The following is a 25,011-nucleotide window of genomic DNA, read 5'->3' on the forward strand; positions in this document are numbered from 1 at the left end:
TCAACAACCCTTATCCAACAACAGACAAGAAGTGGCACACACAACCACAGGGTGTGGCAGGTGAACGGCCAATATAAGCGCCATGAGAACTGTAAGGTAAAGTAATCAGAAGTGAGGAGCAGATGAAGCTGCTTAATAAAAACAGGTTTAAGGACAAGTTGACGAACACTACTTTAGTGTATCTTCCTTTGAAAAAGTAATGATACAACTCAAGATCGCTAGCAGGCTGCTCGGTGATAGTCCAGACACTGAGGTAATAGTGTTCAGACCAAAGGAGATGGTGCGGTGTGCACCTCACAGTGCAAGGTGAGCCTGGTTGTTATGGGTGTTTTTCCCCCTATGGAAAAAGGAGCCGTTATACCACTACTTTCTCCAAATTGAAACACTCCCTACTGAGAGGAAGACAGAAGCTTTTAAAACTCAGGAAAACTAAGGAGTCGCAAGACTCAGGGAAAACTTACAAGGCTCTGAAATCTCAGAAAGTACAGGCAGATACAGGTGGCCACTGACAAGAGGTGCACAAACAGTAGAACGATCCTCAGGGAATAGGAGAATCTGGTAGTGATGCCTACAAGCTGGCAGGGAGCTCCAGGGATGAGCCTTTGTGAGCTTTCCCATGGTGCAGTGGGAGGGAAGCAGGTACACTTAAGTCCCATCAATAAACTGCGCACTTGGCCCATCTAGCTTTGGGTGGAATTATTGCTTTGGTCTGCCGTCGTCATGATCTGAAGTGAGCAGACATCTGTGCACACCCCCCCCCAAAAAGAGGCATACAGCAGGAAAAAATTAGAATCCATGGGGGCTGGGGGTCTCCTTCCTTAAGAGAGCATGGCACAAATGTGCCACAGGAAGAGAATGTCCAAGGGAAGAGAATAGGTGGGTGGAACAGGAAGTTAGGAACGATGAGGAAAATCAAACACAGAAAGGAGTCGTAGAGAGTGCTGAGGCTCTCTTCCCCCCAACAAAAGAAACAAACCTCAAACTGCCAGAAAAACAAATAGAACATAGGAACCCCAAGGTTCCCTGCAGAACTGCAGAATTAGACCCAAAACCTGGGGTGACTTTTAAGAACTAGAATAAAGTTAGATTTTGACATAAGGGAAATTTTAGCTCCCTGTGAGTGGCTTAACGTCATGACCTCAGAACCGTGGAAAGGAGCCAGAGATGGGGCCACAGCACATGCACTTGCCCCAATAGGCAGCGTTGTCACCTAGATATAATGTCCATGATGCAGTTTTCACCTCAGTGCAAGCCACAGGCAGGGCCCAGAAGGCTTAGATGTTGTTGCAAACTATATACAGGTGCGCACACAATTCGTTACAACAGGTCAATAAGGTGAAGTCGTTCCTGAGAAGTTCAAAGGTGAACTAGATGGTGAAAGTCCTAGGTCATGCCCAAGGCTCTATGAAGACAGGGTGAGCGCTGACTCAGCGATCTCTACTCTGCAGATGATGTAAGCTTACAGGGGAAAGAAACAGGTCAAACTCGGCCTATGCTGAGAGCGAAGGGCAAGGAGAGGGACACGCCCATGCAAACTGGCTATACATAACCTAATCCTTGTCTGTAACAGATCAAACCCAATAGGCACATTTTATCCTAATCTCGGGGAATAAAGATAGAAACACATTTTCCCAGAAACGATGGTTAACTCAAGAAAATTTAAACTGGGTGCAAGTGGTTGATTATTGGGAATGAGATGGTGCTGGGAAGAAAGAGCACAAGAAGTCCTTATCTTACCATAAATACTTCTGGGTTATGCTTTTCAATGATGGGCATTAAAGACAAAGACAACCTGGGCGGTGGTGGCTCATGCCTTCAATCCTAGCACTTGCGAGGCAGAAGCAGGTGGATCTCTGTGAACTTGCCTGCTGTCAGTCTGGTTTACATAGTGAGTTCCAGGTTAGCCAGGGCTATGTAGAGAGACCTCATTTCATAAAATGAAAAGGAAGAGATAGAGACAGAGACTAAAAGTATAACAAGGTGAAAAGCAATTGCTTGGGTTGGCAAGAAGGCTCAAGGGGTGAAGTACTGATGCCAATATTAACAGACTGTGCAGGAATCCCAAATGCACATCATAGGAGAGAATTGACTCCCCAAAGTTGTCCTCTGACCTCCGTATGCACAACACACACACACACACACACACAGACACACATGCACACACACACAGACACACACGCACACGCACAGACACGCACATAGAGACACACATATACATGCACACATACACACACTAAATAATAAATGTTTTAAAATAGTTGTTTTGATATATTTAATATTTATGTTAAATATATTTAACAATACCTATGTTTCAAAATTATTGAGTTCAATTTTTAAAAAGAAAAAAAGGAAAGAAAGCAGGATGCTCTCTGGGGAAATGGCAACAAAATGTCACTGTCATCTTTTGAGATTACTCAGTGACAATGGGTTCCGTGCATATGTTCATTTAAAACTTCCCCCTTCCTCCCTGCTCCCCAAATTTGTCATCTTCCTGTACAGTTTTAAACACTTTTTGCCCTTCAACTCTCTTGGCTGGCTTCAAAACACAAAGGAGTCCCCAACGAAAACTTTAGAATGTGAAGAATCCCTGAGGGAAGCCGGGAACCAACAGCCAGCACAGACTGCAGAGCTGTGGCCCAGAAGCACACAGGGCCCTGAGGTTGGAGCTTTATTTAGCAACTTCAGGGCAGACAACAAGGACTCCTCTTCCCTGGAAAGGATGTAATTACAGGAGGCAGATTCGGGCCTGAGGTGCTAAGTCTCAAGGATCTGCAGCTCCAGGCAGCGCCTGCCTGCACCCTGAAAGAGGACATGGTACCCACAGGCCTGACTGACATCCACTCCTGAACCATCTTCCTTCTCCCAGGTTTCTGAAGCCAAGGGACTTTCCTAACTGGCACACACGTTTGAGACAAGGTTTCTCACTGGCCTGGAACTCACCAAGTAGGCCATGCTGTCTGTGACATGCTCACTAATGCTGATCTTACCAGTGCAAGACCACGTGAACTTTCTGTTTGTGGAAGCTCTGGGGACAGAACCACGTTGCTATGCTTGCAGAGCAAGCATCCTAGCACCTGAGCTATTTCAGAGGCCTCAACATGATTTCTGATTCATGGTTTCCCCAGGTCTGTGGCCCGTGTCCTAGAGGGTAAGTTGTATATACATCATTTTATAGCTGAATCATCTTTCTCAAGGTTAAGACTATGAGACACTGATAGATTCCAAGGCAGTCCTCTCTGACTCAAACATCCCATCAACTCTTTTCCCCTCTGCAAGTGAGGCAGTGAAAAGGAAGGTATCATTCAAGAATAGTGTGAAAGTAAGGTGATGGCCTTGGGCAAGCCCTTCTCAGAGCTCAGAGCATCATTTTTACAGACTTCCCTCGTAGCCGTTCCCAATCTGCGCCCCTGTGTACCTGGGGACACCCACAGCTGAGCAGCCACCCGTCCATCTTAAAGCGTCTCACGATCTGGATGTCTTCACCTTACCTACATGGTTCCCTCCCAGACGGCCTTCCCCACGCTCTCCTTCACGATAGCTCTTACTCTTCCTTGGAAGTCAGCCCTCATTGCTCTGCCACAGGACCCACATTGCAAATACATGAATTAGAAAGGGCTAAGCCTGTTTTTTTCTTTCACCATCAGCAAGGATGGTTGAACAGAGCCATGTTAACTGAGAAGAAGCCATGTTAACTGAAAACTCACCTGGCAAGGGTCTTCCCATGGCACACTAAGTATGTGACTCAGTGACACCATCCTACAACCTCAACTAGTGCCACACGACCTTCAAAGCCAGTGCATGAGCAGTGCTAAAAATAATTACAATAAACGCCTCATTGAACACACACACATCACACACACACACACATACACATACACACACATATATATACAAACACACACACACTCAGACATACACACATACACACACATATATATACAAACACATATGCACTCATGAACACACATGTACACACATACTAACACTCGCATACAAGCACATACATACACACATACACAAATAAACATACATAATCACATACATACACACATCACACTCAGACATACATACATACATATACACACACATATACAAACACACATGCACTCATGAACACACATGTACACACATACTAATAATCGCATACAAGCACATACATACACACATACACAAATAAACATACATAATCACATACATACACACATCACACTCAGACATACATACATACATATACACACACACATATACAAACACACATGCACTCATGAACACACATGTACACACATTCACATATAACATGCACACATACTAACACACGCATACACGCACATACATACACACATACACAAATATACACATACATAATCACACACACACATACACACACACAAACACACACACACACACACACACAATTTTCTGAATGTTCTCTGGCACTGAAGTTATATTATCTTTCATTGGGAGAATGTTCACCTTGCCTTCCTGAACAGGAAGCTAAAGCTCTGATTTCTGCTACCCTGAGAAGCCATCACTGCATCACAGAAACCATTAACAGCACAGCTTTTAGGGTCATGTAAACAAAATACTTCTATGTTTCAACCATGTTCAGCCTATACATTGTTAGCTAATATCCATGAATGGATAGTCTAATAAAGAACACATGCTAAGGGGTTGGGGATTTAGCTCAGTGGTAGAGCGCTTGCCTAGGAAGCGCAAGGCCCTGGGTTCAGTCCCCAGCTCCGAAAAAAAGAAAAGAAAAAAAAAAAAAGAACACATGCTAAAACCCACAATATACCTGTATTCCCACCTTGGCTAGGCTTGAATACCTCTAATGAAAAGCATCTTTTACGGCTTCACCCAGTGTACTGCATTTTCTGACATCTCTTATCATTATTCTCTGAGTTCAATCTATCTCCGAGGGCCTCCTGATTACATCCCTAGGAGTGGCAGCTAAGAAGCGGTGAGCACAGCCAGAGAAGCAGAGCACCAGGACTCTGAAATCAAGCAGAGCTCAGTTCACCTCCCAGCTGACCACTGAGGAAGTTACTGGCCACCCCATCCCCTCCCTCATGGCTATTACAGGATTAAAGGAAATGATGCAGGCAGACTGCCTGGCAGAGGGAGCACTCAATAAATGGCAGCTATCATGGTAATTAGTTCTATTCTTGTTCCCCATTCCGGCCTGCCACGCAATCAAAGTGCTAATCACACCCTTGGCCTCTGTGAAATCCGCAAGCCCTTCCACGGGATGGCTCATGGAGAGCCTCAGCCAATATCCCATTTTCTTTGCTCCTGACTAAGGCATGTCAGACCAGAAGAAACAGAAGACTGTCTGGAGTTTCCACTAAAAATCTCTGACACAGAAGCAAGCAGAGCCACAGAGAAACAGTGGGGAGAACATGGCTTCCCTTGCCCCTGCCATTCACGGTGCTGTTCGCCACTGCACAAAGGCCAAGGAGGACTCAGGCGCCACAGCAGGTATCTGGGTCAGCTGCCTCAGTCAGCATGGCTGGACCTCCACAGCCATGACTGCCAGGTTACCTACAGCACTTTTCACACAGCAGGCGTGGAATTCTAAAGGCAAGGGCTCTTATGCCTCACCAACGGGGCAGGTTAGCAAGTAGTCTCAGTGTTCCAAACTCTGCTGTAGCCAAGGGCACCTGATCTAGTTCTAGCTTTGCTCTTCAAACCCTTGTGACCTTGGGATACAACAGCCTCTTCCGGTTTCACTCTTCTTACCTGGACAACAGAACACTGACTGAGACTGACAGTCCTTTAGCCAGCTCAGCAGAAATGAGGACCAGGGTTAGAACTGGTTGAGATATTTAAGAACTGCTTTACCGATCCTTACATATCACCTCAAATTAATTGACAGCTTCCAGCATCGTCACACCACCGCCACCATCCTGATGAAAACAGTAGTCACCACTTGCGAGACCAACTGTGAGGACTTCCCAGTGGATTCCTGGATTAGCCTTGGAAAGAATGGGGAAGGGCTATCTGCAAATAAGTAAATGCCCAACAGGGAGGAGGTGAGCCCCAGGGCGCTATTTTGCAAGTACCATGTGCGTATGTAGCGTCTGGAGACATGATGAGGCATGGTTAAGTTGCAGATGCTGGTATGGGGCTGCATTTCTAACAGGTCCAAGACAATGCTAGTCCACTAGGCTATTCCCAAGAACCGGATCTTGGCAGCAAGCTACCGAACACAAGCATTTGGCAGAGGAAACCTGAAGCATAAGACATCCTTCCTACACAGATTGGCTAGCCATCTTCTAAGCTTCGCTCAGGGAAATGCTAGGCTGGAAAACCAGAGCTAACTGGAAAGAGATAACTCAGTGAGCGCAGGAAGAGTTGCTTGAAGGTCTGTTTCAGAGGTCAAGATACTGTGCCACCCCAGGAGGGAACTATTCATTATATTTGGCCAGCATGAAACAAAAGCACCATGATGACGTAGTTAAATTGCAAAAGAGAGACTACAGAACAGTAGGTACAGAATGACCCCGAGGCAAGAGACAGACAGAGAGGAGCTCATCACCCAGAAGCAGGTGGAAACCTCTAGCCAGTTAAAAGCCAACAATCCCGGCACAATTAACAAAGTCTGCTGTGGTGGTTGTCAGTGTAGGGTCAGTCTTCCTTCCTGCAGAGCTGTCTCCAAGATACTAAAATAGCATGCTTAAGGCCTAAACGTTTATGACCAAACTTGGCCTTTCTCTTTTCACAGCATCTTTTCACTGTGTATTTTCTAGGAGCCGAGTGTGACTATAAACTCCCTTTTCAGTAAAAGACAAGCCTTGACCCCCTTGTGCAACCTTTGTAACCCTTGGTTTCATGTTGTAATCCTACCCAAGGTTCTTTGAGAAACACTCTATGATCTCCTTTACCGGAGGGGGTGGAGAGAAGGAAAGAGAAAAAAAGAGAAAGGTAAAGGATAGAAAGAGGGTCTCCTAGAAACCATCGATTATAGTACAGCTGTTCCCAAGATGCTTAAATGGCTGTCTTGAGAAGCCTGCACTTACACTTGAGTGTGTGTTAACACCCATGCTCGAATCTACGTTTAAAATATCTTAATGAAATCTAACTTTGCCTCACAGTGACTCATCCTGAAATTCTTTTGTAGTGCACAGTCAAGCAAAAATCCTGACTTCACCTGAGTGGAGTTCTCTCAAGAACCCCTCAAGATTCTACAGAAGAGAGCACTATACCCAGCCCCCACTCACAGCAAAGCGAACAGCCCCATGTTTAAGAACAAGATCTACAAACGGCATTTATAGATCTATTCCCCAAGAACAGTACATTTATAGAAGAACTGAAAAGAAAGGCCAAGACATGGTGACACATGCTCATTTCATCCCAGAACTGGGGAGGCAAAGACAGGCAGATCTCTTAGAGTCTGAGGCCAGCCTGATCTACATAGCACATTCTAGGACAGCCAGGGTTACACAGATGCATGGAGCCAACAGACAGACAGACAGACAGACAGACAGACAGACAGACATGATATTACCCTACAGAATCTAGTATATATTTTCCTAGAAAGTCTAATATATTTTTCTATCTGGCCATTTATAGACAATATCTTAGGACTCCTTGGGTAAAAAGAGATACACAGATTCAATTAATACCAAATTTCAGATTAGCGACTACAAGTAGCCACAGGTGGTTTTTATTTTCCTCTGGTACATTCCCAGATGTTTCGAACTTTGCCTGGTGACCACAAATTTCTCTTGAAATTAAGGGTCAAGACAGCTCTTGACCTTCATGTGATTAAGTGCACCTCCTAATAATCTAGCTTAGAAAACACACGCCACGGGTAATTAACACCGGAGTTTAGGACAGTGCTGCTCAGTGGTACCAAACAAATCACCATGTTCTCTTATGACGGCAAAATCTGCAGTCATCACACGTATGAAGGCCCCTTCGTGTCACGAGAAGGTACTACTGAGACATAAAACCATGCACTCGGTAAGACTGAAGTCAGTATAACACAGGTGCATAAAATGTAATAAAAACGACTCACGAAACAGTATTAAAAACATAAACAGTGCTTGTCTTTAAAACATGGATTTATGAGCGATTTTCACTTCCTTTACATGGTTTTGCTTTTTAATTTTTCTATTATGAGCATGTGGCACTACTTTTATTACAGAAAAATACGATGCATAGCAAACCTTCTTGGGTTTGTTTCTGCCTTCGCTCTTTCCTGGGGAAGTTAGATCTGCGCTGTGCTTTGAGGGATGAGCAGGCATTTACCAGACAGAAGGAAGGGGCAGTCCCTTGGGCCTGCAAGGCACCATGGGAATACACACACATAAGACAATGGAACAAGAGATACCCTTTGGGGGGTAGGGGTGGGGAGCAAAGCAGGTGCACAGGTGCCAAGGGCAAGAGGAAATCTTGGGCACCAGGTCAAGGTCAGAAGAGGGTAGAACTAAGGTATGCCTAGTGTAGTATCTGACCCAGAGACAAGCAAGACGGTGAGGCCGAAGGCAGGAAGCCAGCTAGAAGCTGAAAGGGAACAGGTTTCTAAAGTGCCCTTAATCACAGCAGAAGTGAGATACACTGGGCAGGGCTGAAGAGAACTAAGTGTCTTAGGCCCATTTCCACTCCCAAATGGTTCCCCTGAATTCTCTTCTGACAAGGCCATACATAGACTTGTGTCTGGAAGTAAACGTATTATTGGCCAACCATTTCTGAAAGACCATTCTGGCTTCCTCCTGACAGTGCTTGGTAACATGTGATTGCTATGGACAGGTACCCAATGGAGGAGACTACCTGAGGGCGTCATAATCCAGCTGGAGAATCAAGGCAGAACCAGGAAAAGCAGAGGAGGGAAAGGTCCCCCCAGTGGAGCAGAGAAGACGCTAGGAAGGAATCGCTGGCTGGTCTCTGTGAGGTGAAATGAGGTCACCGTGTCACTTCTCACAGTCGGAGGGCACAGTCTTGGTGGAGACAGGAGGCTGAGGAAGAGTCTGCTGAGGCCCACTCGTGACTGGATTCCTAGCAGGATACGAAGAGGGGTTCCAGTAAGGCAGAAGGAACGCTGCTGGCAGGAGACGCCCGGGCCTCTCAAGAGGGCTTTAAATGGAAATGCAGAGCAAGGGAAACTCTAAGGGCAGAAAATGTACCAGGCAAACAAGAGTGGCCCACGGTGAGTACCCCAGCGGGGAGGGGCTCTGGATTCCTAGGGAACCACGGCAAAGTGGATGTACACAACCTTCCCAGGCCAGAGGAGGGGGATGAGGGGAGAGAACAGGAGAGGGGAGAACAGGGGCCTGCCTGCAAGGAGGAACAGAGAGCTATGACAGGGGGCTGCCGTAACGGGGAACGGAAAGAAGCTGGACACAGAGGCTACAGTGAGACAATACTGCAGCAAGTGACTCCTGAAGACTGAGTGTGCCCGTGGGGGAGCGGTGGCAAATCCAACGGGGTGTCGTGCTTCGACGGCCATTAGGAAATGAGGAAGGTCTGAATAATGAGGACCCACATCAGAGTTCTCAAAATCGCAATCGGTCTCAGTATCTCTGCCCCTCCCTGGCCTAACGTCACACGTCCACGCCACCACTAAGCGACCATATGCATATGGGCAACTACTCTCTCAACTACTGGGTAACTCCTTCCGAGTACTGCACATACACAACCACATAACAGTACTTCAACGCCGGCCCAATTCTGCTTGCACGTCTGTTCCCTGTGCTAAACACGACCTCCTACCCAGGCAGAAATGACACTCTTTATGTCTGTCCTGGGACTCTAGAGTGACAGACAAGAAAGGTAAGGCTGACAAGTGTCCTTACTGTTCAACAGGTAGACTGTTAGTCTTTAAAAAAAAAATAAAAATAAAAACCCCTGTTAGCTTCCCACACCGATTAGCCAACAGTGTGACCGAGAGTCAAGGGCACCAGAGACTTAAAGGTGGCTGGGGATACAGTGTCACAAGGAAAAGCAATGGGGAGCAGAAGACAAACACTGTTGGAAAGAGATGATGTTGCCTTCTGTTGTGACTTCAGAAAAGAAAGATTCCAACACCGTGGGAAAGTGAGCGGCCAACTACCAACAAGGTGCACGGCGGGGTAGCTCCTGGCAATAGAGAAAAGGGGAGAGACAGACCTCCAGCCTGTGAGAGTCCCAGCCAAACACTAGGAAGGACAAAGGGAAATGGTGCTTCCAGGGTCAATTCCTATGCCCTGAAGTGACTTTGACGAGAGCCAGGTTCCCAGTGGGCATCATTCCCCTGACCTATGAAGTCAGATGATTCACCAAGGTCTGGAATCACTAAGGCCTGGATATAACAAGAGCACCTAGAAACCCCAGAGGCTCCCTCACGGCCCGACAGACACCCTACGGGAGTGAGACCACAACAGTTACATGCTTCTCACGCTTATAAACCCAGTGTTGCCTTTTGGGTCTCTGGAGTCCATCCATGCAGCAAAGATATGGACAAGAATGAAAGAAAGACTTCATACCAATGGGCCAGAGCTTCACATGGACCCAACGATGCCACCAGAGTCCATAGTCAGGATCCCAGAGCCATTGTCCCACCTTAGACAGCAGCCACCAAAGTCCTCTCCAGATAGATGATCTAGAGTCCCCGGCAGAGCTCCTTCTGTCCATCCCACAATCCTCCCCTGCTCTCTGGTACATGCACTCAGTTGGACAGCTCTAAGGTTTAACGAACATGAAGTGCCTTACAGCCAAGTTCTTCAATCGTCAGCCCAAACAGTGTCAGCATCAACACAATCTCTATCACCACACCACCCACTTGACACACGAGAAAGTTGAAGTTCCTGGAACAGCAAAACTCTGGGTTCCTCGGTATTCCCAACTTCTAGCTAACTTAGGGGCCTCCCTTGGCTCCTGAATTCCTCACAAAAGACACAGCAGTCACAGCCAGTCTTTCTAGCCCAATCCCCTCAGTGCTACAGGTGATGTCCTACTCGGCTGCTGTGATAATCAGTAAGCACAGCCAACTGAGGAGGAAAAGGTTTACTATGTCTCCCAGACTAGACTTGGTCACTGGGAGAAGTCAGGGCAGGAGATGAAACAGGAGGCTGGAGGCCAGAACCATGGAGGGACGCTGCTTACTAGACTGCACAGGAACTCATGGTCAGCCACCTCTCTTATATACCCCATATGCATCTGCAGGACGGCACCACCCACAGTGGGCTAGGCCCTCGTGCATCAATTATCACTCAAGAAAATGACCCAGAGACATGCCTACAGTCTGACACTCAGGAATCTCTAGTTTCTGTGAGGTTGGCAAACACGAAGTAGCCCAGGCTCTCAGAAATCAAGGTGCCAAAGTCAGAATGGGTCTGAACCACCTAACTTCCTTTTACCCACCAACGCAGTCTAGGACTCAGAACCAGGGATGTTTCTCATGGTCCCAGGCTCCAGCAGCTGTTTCCATTACAGTGCACAGACAATAAAACCTACGCCAAGGAGCCCACCCTCTCTGGCAGCAGCCTTGCCATGGAAGAGAGACGTCCTCTCTTGAATTTGGAGCAAGCCTCTCCCTGGGCTGGGCTACCCACTCACTTGTCAGTGGATGACCTCTAGGTCTGGCTGCCAATCTTTAGGTACCCAGGCCTTCTACCAGGATCCTTCTATATACCTGAGTAATTCCACATCAATGTGGTACTCAGGATCTGGTAATACTTCTCGAACTTCAGAGACAGTTCAGCCATTCAAAAGCTAAGGGTCAAATTCCTACTTCTCCCCACCACTTCCTATCCTGCACCTTGCTTACTGTTCTACTGTCTGGCCTCTGTGTTTGCCCACTTCAAATTACAGGTCGGAGGGGAACTTATCCAGGCCCACACCTGAGCTCAATCCCAGCCCTCCTAATTCCTAACTTTGTGCGGATTGCATTAAATCCTAGCTGTCTCCTCCAGCTCCATCTTCTAGAAAACCACCTGTACAGAAGGAGGTGCTCAGTAAGGGACGAAACTTGCCTAGGCCTCCATTTATAACCATGAGAGGGGAAGGCTACCCTTGCTGTCAGGTTAGAAATTGTGAAACTAATTACTAATATTCTGACCCGTAATCGCGGCTAGATAATCTGTGCTATATAACCTCAAGTCCAAACACAAACCCAAATGCATACCAGTGGCCAATAAATACTGGGTAAATCCATGTGAACACTTAGCTGGAGAGGACCAAACAGAAGGGCCTGAAAAGACAACCAGGCCAGGTAAAGTCAATAAAACTGACTTGACTCTGATTAGAGCTAGGACTGGTATCGCTGCTGGACTACTGCTGGTAGAGTAGGGTGTGGTCTAGAGTCAGCCCTTGTGGTTTGACTCTAACTGGCCTGGCAAGCCAGTGCTTCCCACAAAGCTTCAGAGTCTAGTCTCTCCATCTATTCATTTTTAATAACAAAAGGGGAAGGACCAGAAGCTGGATTCAACCAGAAGCAGTTCTCTTCAGCATTGGCAGTGTCCATGACCTTCTTAGAAATCCAAATACATAAAATCCTAATTGTATTGTTAGAGCCTCTGGGGAGGTAGGGAGAGCCACCCAATCCACCAGTGACTGATTTCCTACTCTGAGAACCACTGGTAGAGAACAGTTCTACCATTCAAAGTACCTAAAGCTTCCTTACATGGCCTGGCACCACCACCATCCCCGCACTCCCACAGACATATGTACGCGCACACACTTACATACATCACACAAACACATCACACACGCACCATACGCATACACCACACACACACACACAGCACACATACATATCACATACATCACATACATCACACATACAATGACATACACATATCACACACACACACCTCTCCCACACAAACCATACACACACACACACACACACACACACGCATCACACATACATACAGACATAAACACACACACACACACACACACACACACACACACACACACACACACACACACATTCCCTCCACTCTGACTTTGGTCTTGCATGAATGTAAGTCAGCTGGGTAGTTCATGTGATTGAGTCTGACAGCTTCCTCCTGTGATTGATATGGAGGACCAGAAGACAGAGTCAGTTCCCTCCAGGGAACTTTATTCCACTTACCACCTCAGCAGTACATATCTGTCTCTGTACTTAAAAAGAAAAATCAAAACATGAAGAAGAAGGATCAGCCTTTTAAACATGGGCATCAGGCACAAGCTTAAAAAAAAAAAAAAAAAAAAAAAAAAAAAAAAAAAACCTGTAAGGGAGATTATTCCTGAGGTAAGTCAATAAAGAATTACTCTAAAATCTTAAAAATAGACCTTTGTCTTTTTCTTTTTTTAATACAAACTCACTGGAATGGGTTAGAGCATTTATGCCAGAGATACACGTGTAACAAATCATTTCTTGTTTGATATCAAAACAATAAAATTATCCAAGGAGGACATGCACTGTCCTCCTGTAAAGCTCATGTTAGGGAGAAGGAGGCAGGAAGATCAGGAATTCAAGGCCAGACTGGGCTTTGTAATAATTACAAAAATAAACAAAAGAAGAATAGAACAATCTAGACAAAGCTTAAAAGTACGATAATATACCAAAAAGCACTATGGACTGTTAAGTCCCACAACTCTTGACCTAGTACCTAAAATTACCATGGAATAAACAAATAAATGAACAAATGAATGAGAGAATGAATGAACTGCTACTGTGTTATGAGAAGAGGTAGATATGGAGAAGTTAAAACCCTAGCCTAGAAGAACTAGGTTTGAATTTAATACACGTATCAGAAAACCAACCCCTACACCCATGCATGCACACACACATCCGTTCTTCAAGTATCTATCTACTATTTATCTGCCTCACTCCAGGCAGGAACGAACACTCTAAAGAACGGAAAAGCCACAACCGAGTCAAGCCAAGGGGCGACTACAATAAAAGCAGCACTCAGGGGTAAAGAAAAAGGTCATGGTGGGTAAGAAAGGATTAATTCCTGTGTTGGGGAGATACACAGGATCATGGCTTGCTTCATGGAGATGGTATTACCACACTGAACCCTGAAGATCAGTTTGGGTTCGGAGCGGTGACAAAGGGGAAGGGCAATCCAAACCAAGGGTCTGCTGGGACAAAGGTAAAATGAGAGAGGCAGGGCACGGAAGTTCTGTGTCAGCCAGCTCCATTCACCAGCAAGACAAGAAAGACTCAGAGGACTTGCTGCCCAAGAGTTCAGCCTCTGCCCACCCCTGGCCCCACTCCCCTCGGCAGGACCCCCTCCTCTAATCCTGCTGGCACTGACAGTGCTGTGTATCTGCTGCCTGACGAGGCTTCCTGGCTCCCGTGCCATGGCTGCTGCCTCCTCCCTGCCTTCCCCTAGGTGCCAGTTAGTGCCCATCCGCAGGCTCCCCTGTTCTCACTACGCCATGTCTTTACACTTCTGTTTTGTGTAATTTATAAAACACATACTGCCCACGAGTTTGTATTTTTAATTCCTGTAAGAAGTTTTGGGATCCAATTTGTGTGAAAATCAGGCTGCCACATAAGGTTGTATTGTATGATAAAAGCCTCCAGGAATAAAACAGACAGTACATCCTGCTTATCAGCAGCTCCAATGCTGGTTCCACTCCATGCAGCACAGACTTCCTTATGAATGAGCATTCCTGGTTTTTTTTTTTCATCAACTTCCCCCCGGTCTTCTTGAATTAAATTCTAGGGGTGGTTCCCACTTTGCAGGGCTTCTCTTGCAAACATGGCTTGAGAACGTAATGTGTTCTGAGCTGCTGCTGATATAAACAACTCACAAAGTAAAACTGTTGTTCTGTAAAGGTCAATCCTTTAAGGCACTGAAGGTCACGGTGCCCGTTTCAAAGATTAGGAGGAAGAGGGTCATGAGACTGAATCCAAATGAAGGTATCTGGGATATCTGGGGTGTTGTTCAGTCCTTCCTTCAATAGCAGGACTCAAGGAATGTCTACAGCCTTTTGGTTGACTCCCTAGGGTCTCTCTTCCCTCTGAAAGTAAGGGCATGGGCTGCCTTCAAACTAGGTCCCATCCCACTCTATCCTTAACCAGCCCACTTTACTCACTCCACATCACAGGCTGCACCAGACTGTCCCATAAAGCATCTTCTTTTGAATAGCATAGAAAATGAAAGCTCTTGACTGGGGAGAGATGAGAACTGCATGTAGAATGGTACCCACGACTGGATCTTGGATAGGGGGAGGAAGTTCACGCAGAACCCGGTGAAGTCAACACAGAGTGAGTATAGAATGTGTTCCCAGGAGGGTACTGCTGTCAGCCTTCGTGTTGACGAACACCCGGTAACAGCGTAAGATGTCAAAACTGTGGAACACGGGGGTGAAGTGTGTGGAAATACACTCTACAGGGCTCGAGGTTTTCCTGTCCGCAAAATTCTAAGTTTATTTGCTGAGAGAACAATAACTACAGAGGATCCCCATTCATCTAGGCAGGCTCTTGTGTTTTCCAAATCGCCAGGACAAGACACAACAATGGTGCCTAATACGCATGAACTCCCTTGCTCTGTCAACAGTGTGAGACACGTTTTTTAGACAGATGGATTAAAGAGCAGAGACCTAAAGGGACAAAGTAGCAAGCTGAGACATTTGTAAAGAGCCAGACACAAATCTAGGCAGATTCGCTCAGGAAACCCCTGCTCCTCCACAATACATGATAAATCAACGTTTTCCAAACACCTCCAGAACCTTCACATGGCTGACCTGTGTGGATCTAACGAAAACTCATCACGAGAAACGAAATGGGATTACTGCACTTAAGATTCAGACTCAGCAACAAGCTTCTTAAGACGGTGAAAATCTCACTGGAGAACCAGACCTTACTGCATTATCAACGAATGGCCTTTCACATCTAAGCACACTCTATGTGCCTGTCCTGAACACTGCCTTTCCTGGCACATCGTTCTAGAAAACTTGTACTCGAGTGAACAGTGTGACCTCCAGCCTGCTCCCTGATGGTGCTGCATTTCTGAACTGTCAGTTCTAGAAGATGGCAAAACAATGGTTTGCTATTCCAGGATTTGCAATGCTAGCTACTGAAGACTCAGTAGGAGCATTCGTGGTATGGTAGTGCACACTTTAATCCCGGCATGCAGGAGGCAGAGGCAGGTGGACCTGTGAGTTGGAGGCCAGCCTTGACTATGAAGTGAGTTACAGAGCAGTCAAGGCTCCACAGAGAAACCCTGTGTCTGGGGGGGGTGGAAGGGGGGACAGTCATAGGACACTGGAGCACCTAACAATATCTCGATCAATCTGAAAAAGAAAAGCTTTCTCCTTACCTCCACTATAAGATAATCAAGGCACAATACCGGCCTCCCTCACTGAACAATGGTGCTCAATAAATAACGGTTCTGAAGAGCTGACGATCCCTCAGAAGGACCAGTGGCTAGCCACATCCGAAACCTCCTTTGGGCTGCCCCCAAATTGCAGCCATTTGTCTTTACAAGGTTCCCAAGCAGATATGGGCCGTGGAGAGAAGCCGGAGGAAGGAACAAAGAGACTAAGAGCGCAGAAGACAAGAAAAGTCAGGGCAGGTGTATAAAAAGCAACTTAAAGAAAAGAAATCTAGACCTCGCTGCAGTGTGGAAACCATGCAATGACCGCCTGCCGTGTGTGGACACGCAGCAGTGCTCACCACCCAAGTTCCCTCGGAATGCCGACACAGTAAACGCAGGCTTACTGCAGCCTGGCTTAGTAAACGTTAAAGCTTAGCAATTTCTTCTCGAAATGTGCCCTTTCTACTTACACCTGACTTCAACGCATCACGCCTAATGGTGACATTTCATTGATAGGTAAACAGGCTCGGATAAGGGAATATTCATACTCAAAAAATAGAACGAGGAAAAAAGTCTCCCAGGTCCTTCTGCTACACCTGTTTCGATACAGGTGCGGAAACTAGAAGAGCACTGCGGGGACTGAGCGGTTGCAACCTGGGGCCACATCTTCAGAGCTGTGGTGGACCGCATTTTGTAGATTATCTCCGTCCCATCTAGCGCTTCCCATCTGCTGGCTTCTACCAGAAAGAACGCCGGTAGAATTGTTTGCGGGGAGGTGTAAGACAGAATATAGGAAAGAAGAGCTGGACTCAAATAAAAAACGGTCACACAAATACACATGACTCACCAGAATAAGAAAAGCTGGGGAGGACAGAAAAAATGGGGGAAGCGCTTGCTACGTAACAGAATAAAGGAAAAGTGACCTATAAGTATGAAGAATGAAGCTGCCACCCAGGAGTCAAGGCTGACGCTCAAGCCAGGTTACAGGTTCTCAAGGATGAGGCTCTGCTCAGGCAGGGCATCAGAACTCCGCCTTGCAGAAGACTCGGAGATCACTTCTGGCAGTTGCTCAGTTGGAAGGAAACCGGCCCTGAGCAGAGAGTTAGGTACCAAATAGTTTCTCGCCTCTTGCCACCCAGATTCCAGCTATGATAAGAACTAGTGTGAGGTATGTCACCGTCTTGGGGATCTCTACCCAGGCAGCTTGATGACTATTTGGCTCCCTGTAAGTTATTCTGCCTACTCGGTCAGTCTGTAAGACCCACCTCTCACCGGGAACAAAACCTGATGTTTTTCTTCACTCCAGCAACAGCACTGAAGTCAGACATCATCCGGAACACATCTCATCCTCCATCACCGCTACTAGAGTGAAGGCCCAGTCCTCCTTGGCTAGGAGAGCTGAGAGACGGGTACCATAACTCAAATCAGTTTACTAAGGCGAACTAAATCACTGTAGCACAACCAAGTTAAGCGTATCCCCCAACTAGCTTACAAACAAATGAGACTCAGACTCTGGCTATTTTATTTGGCTTTGACAATTACTGGGGGGATCAACCCCTATTCTACTCTTCTAACTGCTGCCCTGGCTACCTCCCCAGCAGTGTGCCCCAGATACTTGGTGTTTCTCCTGGCCATGTGCTCATCAATCATCTCCCCTCATGGTAGCTTCCTCCTGGTCTCTCCTCTCTCCTCTCACTTCTCCACCCCCAACCAGGTAACTCAAACCCCACATACCTCTAATCCCTCCAGTAACTAGCTGTCGCCAATTTTATTTAACTAACAGTTTTAAATCAAGGAACAAGGTTTGCACAACAAAAGCTTGTAAACATGAGAAGTCTGTCATAGACCCAGACCCTGCCAATAGCCGCACAAAAGAGACATAGGAGGGATTTAGGGTTCCTGGGCCTGGGGGTGGGAGGAGATCATGAGGGAGGAAGAAGGGAAAGAAGGGAAAGAAGGAGGAAAAGCCACGATGGGTTTGGTAAGTTCAAGAAACTGTGGTCCTGAGAATTGGCCAATTGGAGTTAAGAGCAGCCCAGATGAAACACAGTAAGTAATAACTCGGGGTTATCTATAGGAAAGTAGATTCTAATAGCCTAGAGGGTAGGTATCTGCCCAGCTCGTGTGCTGGTTATATTGTGAATACAAATGTTATGTGAGTCTTTTCTCCAGAGAGTAAATGGTCAAAGGCAGGGTAGGAACCCTGGATTGGGATTAAATAGTTTCTAGAACAAATCACCAACCCTTCAAAATATTCTGAGCTGGGAAAGGGAGAAAGGGAATACTTTCTCTGGGAAACAATCCTCTTGCAAGGTTACTAAAGATTCAGCAAAGTTCGGGGACCCCTTAATTCTACTCGACTTCGACTCCCTCACCTTGCTTTCAGAGACGAGCTTAGTAGTTTGGGAAACGGTCTCAAGGATTCCGAGCACTCATCCTAAGACGCCTTCTTATGCAGCAGCTCCCACTAGCGTGGTTGTGTGTCCTCCTTACGGACAGACGCCTGTCTGGATTCCCCTGAGTACCCAACAAGAGGCCCTATTCACTATCATCCATACTTATCTGATGAATAAACTGAACCAGCTCCTCTGAATTACATGAAAAAAAAAATGAAAATGTCAAGACAACCTTCACTGTTTCCTCCTTAGTGTTTAAAAGAATGGCTCACACAGAGGAGGCACTCGGTCATCCTTGAAAAGGAGGGTGGAAAGGCATCAAATGGAAAAGCTGTATGTCAACCACAAATTCCCATAAAGACCCCTGCCTTGTCTGGTCCTTTATGCAAGTTGAGTCTCACAGTAAAGGAGATGGAAAACAAGAAAAGGAAAGAGGTGAGAACGTCGAGTGCCCTTCAGGGGCAGCTGAGGCAAGAGGTGGGTGAAGGGGCACAAGGAGACAGAGAAGGATAAACAAGACCTTTCCGTAGCTAATTTAGACTTAATAAGATAGTTTGCTGAATGTTAATTAAATACTCAGTGGTTGTTACTAACTGTGGTGATTAACTTAATTTTGAATTAAATAAGCAATAAATGCTTAACTGAAGTTCTATTAAATTTCACCCAGCAAGTAAGGGATATGCGGCTGTTAATTGACTTTAAACAAGATAGTTATGGCAAGTTAGTTGAATTTTTATTACCTGAAGATAACTACCTTATTAAATCCAAATTGACTATTTTATTTAATGGGAAAATATGTCATCTGTCCCTCTAGTTCACCAAAACACATGCCCAAATGGGTTCACAATTAATCCAACCTATTTGGATTATGTATTATCTTTCTGGTTGTGGTCCTCTTTTACTACGGACTCTATTCATTTGGGAATGAACGTGGCAAGCCTCACACAATCACAGCACTCAAGAGGTTGAGACAGGAAAATCACAAGCTCAAGGGTAGCCTGGCTACATAAGGAAAACCCAGACAAGATAAAACAAAACAAACAAAAAGAATGAGCGTGCATCAAAGCACAGGGTCTAGGGAGGAATTATATACAAGACTGAAAACAAGGATAGGGACTCTGCTTTCTTTATGCAGATACAACTTGGTGATAAATTTAATATCATAATACCAAAGTCTCCAGTGTCTCCTGCTTCACTGATACAATAACCTCTGTAATCATTGCTGTTCAAGGGTTAGGAGAGTAAAGCGCTTGTCCATTAAGCAAAGAAACCTTGGTTTGATCCCAAGTATCCACCAAAAAGGAAAAAAGAAAAGGAAAAAGAAACAAGGAAGGAAGGAAGGAAGGAAGGAAGGAAGGAAGGAAGGAAGACATTCATACCGAATCTTACATGGCCATGTGGAAGGGATGGCGTGACATTGTTCCCACCCCTGGAAAAGAGTCAGCAGGGTGTGAGCCTCTGTGAGTGTTGACAGAGTTGCTGGGCATAATGCTTGTGTGTGTGTGTGTGTGTGTGTGTGTGTGTGTGTGTGTGTGTGTGTGTGTGTTTATGTTTTTTACTTCATGTTCCTCCTTTAGAAAATATTCTCCCGGCCAAGATTATCAGGAACTACTCTCCCTCCCAAGGTTATCAGACAATGTCCTCTCTGCCAAGGTTAATAACTCCATGATAATCAGAGACAGTAAGAGTCCAAGAGGCATGGGTGTATCTATGTCCTTAGCAAAGATGGTAAAGGCTGTGACCTTCAGGATAGCCCTGAAGGCTGTGGGAAAGAACTCTGAAAACATGAGTTCGAAAATACGTAAACAGAATCTCTCAACTATGCAAAATGTAAGGATGTGATATAAATTATATGAGGGGCTTCACGGACCTAAAGAGCAGAGGCAGCGCGGCACTCTGAATCAGTTTGTCAGAAAAATACTAAGGAAGGAGATAAAGAGACTGGGGAGTGATGGTTACCTACCCTGCTAAGTTTATTGTTTTTGCCTACAAAGGCAGAAAGATTCTTGAGCTGAAGGTCAGCCTGGGACAGAGCTGGTTAAGATCCACACATGGTGGGAATGGTGATCTCAGATCTGGATCCCACCAAGGAAGCTTACTGTTTGTGCTTACAAAAGCAGGCAGATCTCTGGATTCATTTGCCACGTTTTTAAAAGTGTACTTGCTATCCTTTTCTAAGAATCAAGGGGCTGGGGTTGGGGATTTAGCTCAGTGGTAGAGCACTTGCCTAGCAAGCGCAAGGCCCTGGGTTCGGTCCCCAGCTCCTAAAAAAAAAAAAAAAAGAATCAAGGGGCTAAGGTCATAAAATGCTAATTCATGGGATAATCAAAAGGGACCCTAAAGTAAAAAATTGAATTGATATGTAAATAAAAGACTGAGCTTTGGTCTGCATGAGATGAGCTACCAGAGCAGTTCTATTTTTGGAATTTTTTTTCCTAGCAAGAGCTGAGCTCTCTGGAGATCTCTGAAGAGCAAACACAGCTCTTTGAGAATTTTTTTCTAGCAGGATTTCTGACTTTGGTCAGAAAAATCCAAGATTTTTTTTTCTAGCAGCTTTTCTGACTTTGGTTGGGAAACTCGTGAGCTATCCAGAGAGCTTTTAGAATTGATTCTCGCATGACAGAATCGTCTCTAGCAGAGAGCTGTCTCAGGCAGACTTCAGAGCCAAGAGCTATCCACAGAGAGCTGCCTAGGGAGCCATCTCAAGCAGACTACAAGGCTGTGAGCTTGCACTCCATCCTTTGACTTCACATCATTTCTTTTGCTTCTCCCAAACAACCCTGTTCCTCATTACCCCTGAGGCTGGTTCTTGGCATGCTCAAAGTATAGTTCCCCAGAAAGTAAAAACAACAACAACAACAAAACATCAGAATTGTAGAACACTCTATACTTGTAGAACGCACTTCACACGAGTCTGAATTTTTACTGTAATATTTCAATCTAGATTGTCCAATTTCTTCAATGATCGGACTATTTCCCGAAGAGTCCATACATGTTCACACTGAACAGGTTTCCCAGGGTCTTTACAAGATAACAAAGGGTTGATATTGTCCTTAAGAATAGTTTGTCACCCTTTATGGCAGCTAGAGTGAAAATGGACCTCACAGGTCCATATGTTTGACCCCTTGATCCCCATTTGGTGAACCTTTTGGGAAGGATTAGAAGAGGTGGCACTACTGAGGGGTATAACCTTGTAGGCTTTGAAGTTTCAAGAGACCACGCCAGGCTCAATGTCCTCTGAGACTTGTGGGATCAGATGTGATCTCTCAATTGTTCTCTGCACCATGTCTGCTACCATGATGGTCAGAGATTAACTCTCTGAAACTGTAAGCAAGTCCCCAATTAGATGTGTGCTTTTATGAGCTGCCTTGGCCATGGCATCTCTCCGTAGCAATAGAAAACAGTGAGTAACACACCTCTCTAAGACCCTGGGAAGAGGAAAATAAAGTCCTATCAGAGTTATGCTGGCACCCACCATCCACACGGCCTCTCTGTTTTGTAGGCCACACCCATAAACCCAACTTCCCCAGACATCATACAGTTCATCAACTAAAGGTCTCCGCCCATGTTACCTCCCCCTATAAATTCCCTCACCTCCCCAGCTCACTAAACTCCCACTCAGACTTCAATGCTCACTCAAATGTAACATCCTTCCCAGCAGTAGAGCCTCCCTGTAAAGGGCCCTGGAGCTGGTCACTAGCAAATCACAGCCTGCAGGTATTAGCTACACAGAATTGTGCTTTTCTCTTCTAACATGAGATCTAACTTCCTGTAGCCCAGGCAGACATAGAACTCAGGGTCTTTCTGCCATAGTCTCCCATGTGCACACTGTCTTGACAACTTATATGGTTATCTCGGGCTTGCCCAGCACTCGGGTTTCCTTCCTAAGCCATGGTAGCATTTACTGTGCTTAGTAGTTTTTATCAGCATGAACCTAGGTATACCTGGGAAAAAGAAGCTTTAATTAAAAACACACATTTAAAGTTTTCCTGTAGGCAAGTCTATGGTGCATTTTCTTGAAAGGTGACTGACTAGGTGGGTACATGAACAGTAGGGAAACATCGCCCCTACAAAATGGTTCTGAGTTGCATAAGAAAGCAGACTGAGCAAGCCAGTAAGCAACAGTCCTCCACAGTGTCTACTTCAGTTCCTGCCTCAAATTTCTGTCCTGCCTTCCTGCTCAGTGACCTGATGAACCTGTTCCTCCATAGGCTGCTTTTGGTCACTGTGTTTGAACATAACAACTAAGATACTCACATATTTGTAAAGTCACCACGTGCTAATGAATATACGAATGGGCTAACTTGATGAGTAAATGTATTCTACCTTTAGGGTTCTGTCAATTGCCAACATTAATCCTCTCAAGTGAATTGGCTAACCTCCAGGCAAGGGAGGGAAATGGCAAACTACTGGAAGGCTGACCTCCTTTTCACCTCAATCTAAGAAAAGGTACCACTTACCTGTCTGGTCACCACAGAGTTTACCTTTCCCATGAGTCAGAGAACACCCTGATCTCTGGGTGGCTACACCTTACTATAGTCCCTGAAACTGATTCCTTTTCATACCAAACAAGACAGAAGGTCCAGGTGCCAGCAAAACTGTTTTCTTCCTGGAAGGTACACAAGGCGGCACTTAGTGGAAATTCATTAGAAACAGTCAGTGTGGGTAACACTGTGAGCGCCTGGCACTTTATTCATTACAGCACTGAGCTTCCACAGTTATAGTTAGAGATCATTATCAAGATGGGCCACAGCATGGAAAATAACAGATCCAGGAACCCAGCTAAAGTACACAGAGACAATCAATCTTTCCAAACTCTTAGTAGCGAGAGCAATTTCTGCCACCTATCACATCTAGACCTAAGCCTTCCCATTCTCCAGTGTCTCAACAACCCCAGGCACTCCCAGCAAGCTCCTGCACAAGCTCCAGCCCCAGCAGGCCTCTTCTGTGCCCCTCAGAGGACTGTCGCACACTCTAGGTAACATGCTTCATCATCCCGAATAAACGAAGTGGTGGCAGTCTCGACATCCTGGCTTCCCAAAAGCAGATCATCCAACCATGTTCCGTGAGTGCCTAACCACACCTGAGACAAAACAGCATCTGTCTGCTGAGCCCTTAGCTTGAGTCATCATGCACATCACATAACAATGCCTCGTTCGGCCTTCTCGTGGAGGTACAACAACCTGTAAGTGATTCATCCTTCAGATCAGAACCCTGCTGAGAAGCGAGCAAGGACAGAGGCAGACACAGGACAGCCAGACAGGATGGCTGCTTCGCCCAGGAGGCAGCGGTAGATCTGCTTTTAATTTTATTACGATTATTATTTATGTACTTACTCACCCACCCACCGATTGGGTTGTGTGCACACACATGCCTGCATGCCACGGCACACACGCAGAGGTCAGAGCAAGTGCTTTACCTGGTGAATCATCTCACCAGCCCTACTGCTGATGTTTTCGTACGCAAAGAAATCGAGGCTGAAACCTTAAACTCAGAAATCTTTTGATTCCTAGCAAGGCATGGTAGCACCAGGCTGTAATCTCAGCTATTACTCGGAAAGCACTTCATAACGCACCTGACTGGCTCCCCTCAGCCAAAAAGCTCTCTGCAGGATGGGACTGAACTGCTCAACCAAGACACACAGGGCACAGCATTCTGAGAGTGCTGAGACACCAAGGGACCTGGCCTGGCCTGGCCTGGTCCTGTAGTTTGCCTGTCATATAAAATTCTGTGGCTCTACCCGTCAGTTGTAGCTTTCCATTTCAATAACTGAAAGCTATACGGGAGAGAGGTGAGGCCATTTCACAGTCAGTGGCTGGAGAAGAAAATCCTATGGCTCGAAAGATGCAAGCATAACAACAACAACAAAACAAACAAACAAACAAACAAACAACACGCTAGAGCAAGGCAGTCATGGTGGAAGGAGAAACAGTGCCCAGCTGCTCCCTGAACACTCTGCACAGCTGGAAATGCCTGAGAATGCCTGAAGCTCTCACTCACTTAAAAAGCATGCTCCTCCGAACAGCGGTGCTCCTGCTAGCAAGAGGTCCCAGAGCCGTGCCTAGGTGAAGTCCCCCTATTAAATGGTTCAAGTGAGCTCAATCATAGAGGCGCTGACATCTAGATGTCATCTCTTCACATCGGGGAGAGCGTCACCACAGGTGCCAGATGCCATGCTGGGCACTCTGAATGGACCACACCCATAGATCTCAGCGCCATGGAAATCTAGGTCCTCGCTATCTGCAAAGGGGGCCGCACAGATCCGCCATCGATGCTCATGAAGCACCGTCATGGGAATTACTTGCATCCTTACAAGTGCATCCTGATTTATCATGAGATCTGAAACTCATTACCTTGAAAGTAATGAGTCAGAA

The 25,011-nt window shown here is 46.0% G+C and overlaps 1 protein-coding gene and 1 pseudogene across 27 annotated transcripts in view; one reads left to right on the plus strand and one right to left on the minus strand.

Moving 5' to 3' along the window:
- The window catches only part of Lpp (LIM domain containing preferred translocation partner in lipoma), a 633,326-nt gene that overhangs the window by 599,683 nt on the left and 8,632 nt on the right, over window positions 1-25,011 (minus strand). For 5 of the 27 annotated variants that reach the window (XM_087575790.1, XM_087575775.1, XM_087575791.1 and 2 more), the window contains one exon: window positions 8,776-9,000. The gene's annotated coding sequence lies outside the window, so the exon portion shown is untranslated. 27 annotated transcript variants of the gene reach the window in all.
- On the plus strand, window positions 21,108-21,173 carry LOC120095725 (U7 small nuclear RNA; annotated as a pseudogene).

The sequence above is a fragment of the Rattus norvegicus genome, chromosome 11 (genome assembly GCF_021556685.1).
Source record: "Rattus norvegicus strain SHRSP/BbbUtx chromosome 11, alternate assembly SHRSP_T2T, whole genome shotgun sequence".
NCBI lineage: Eukaryota > Metazoa > Chordata > Mammalia > Rodentia > Muridae > Rattus > Rattus norvegicus.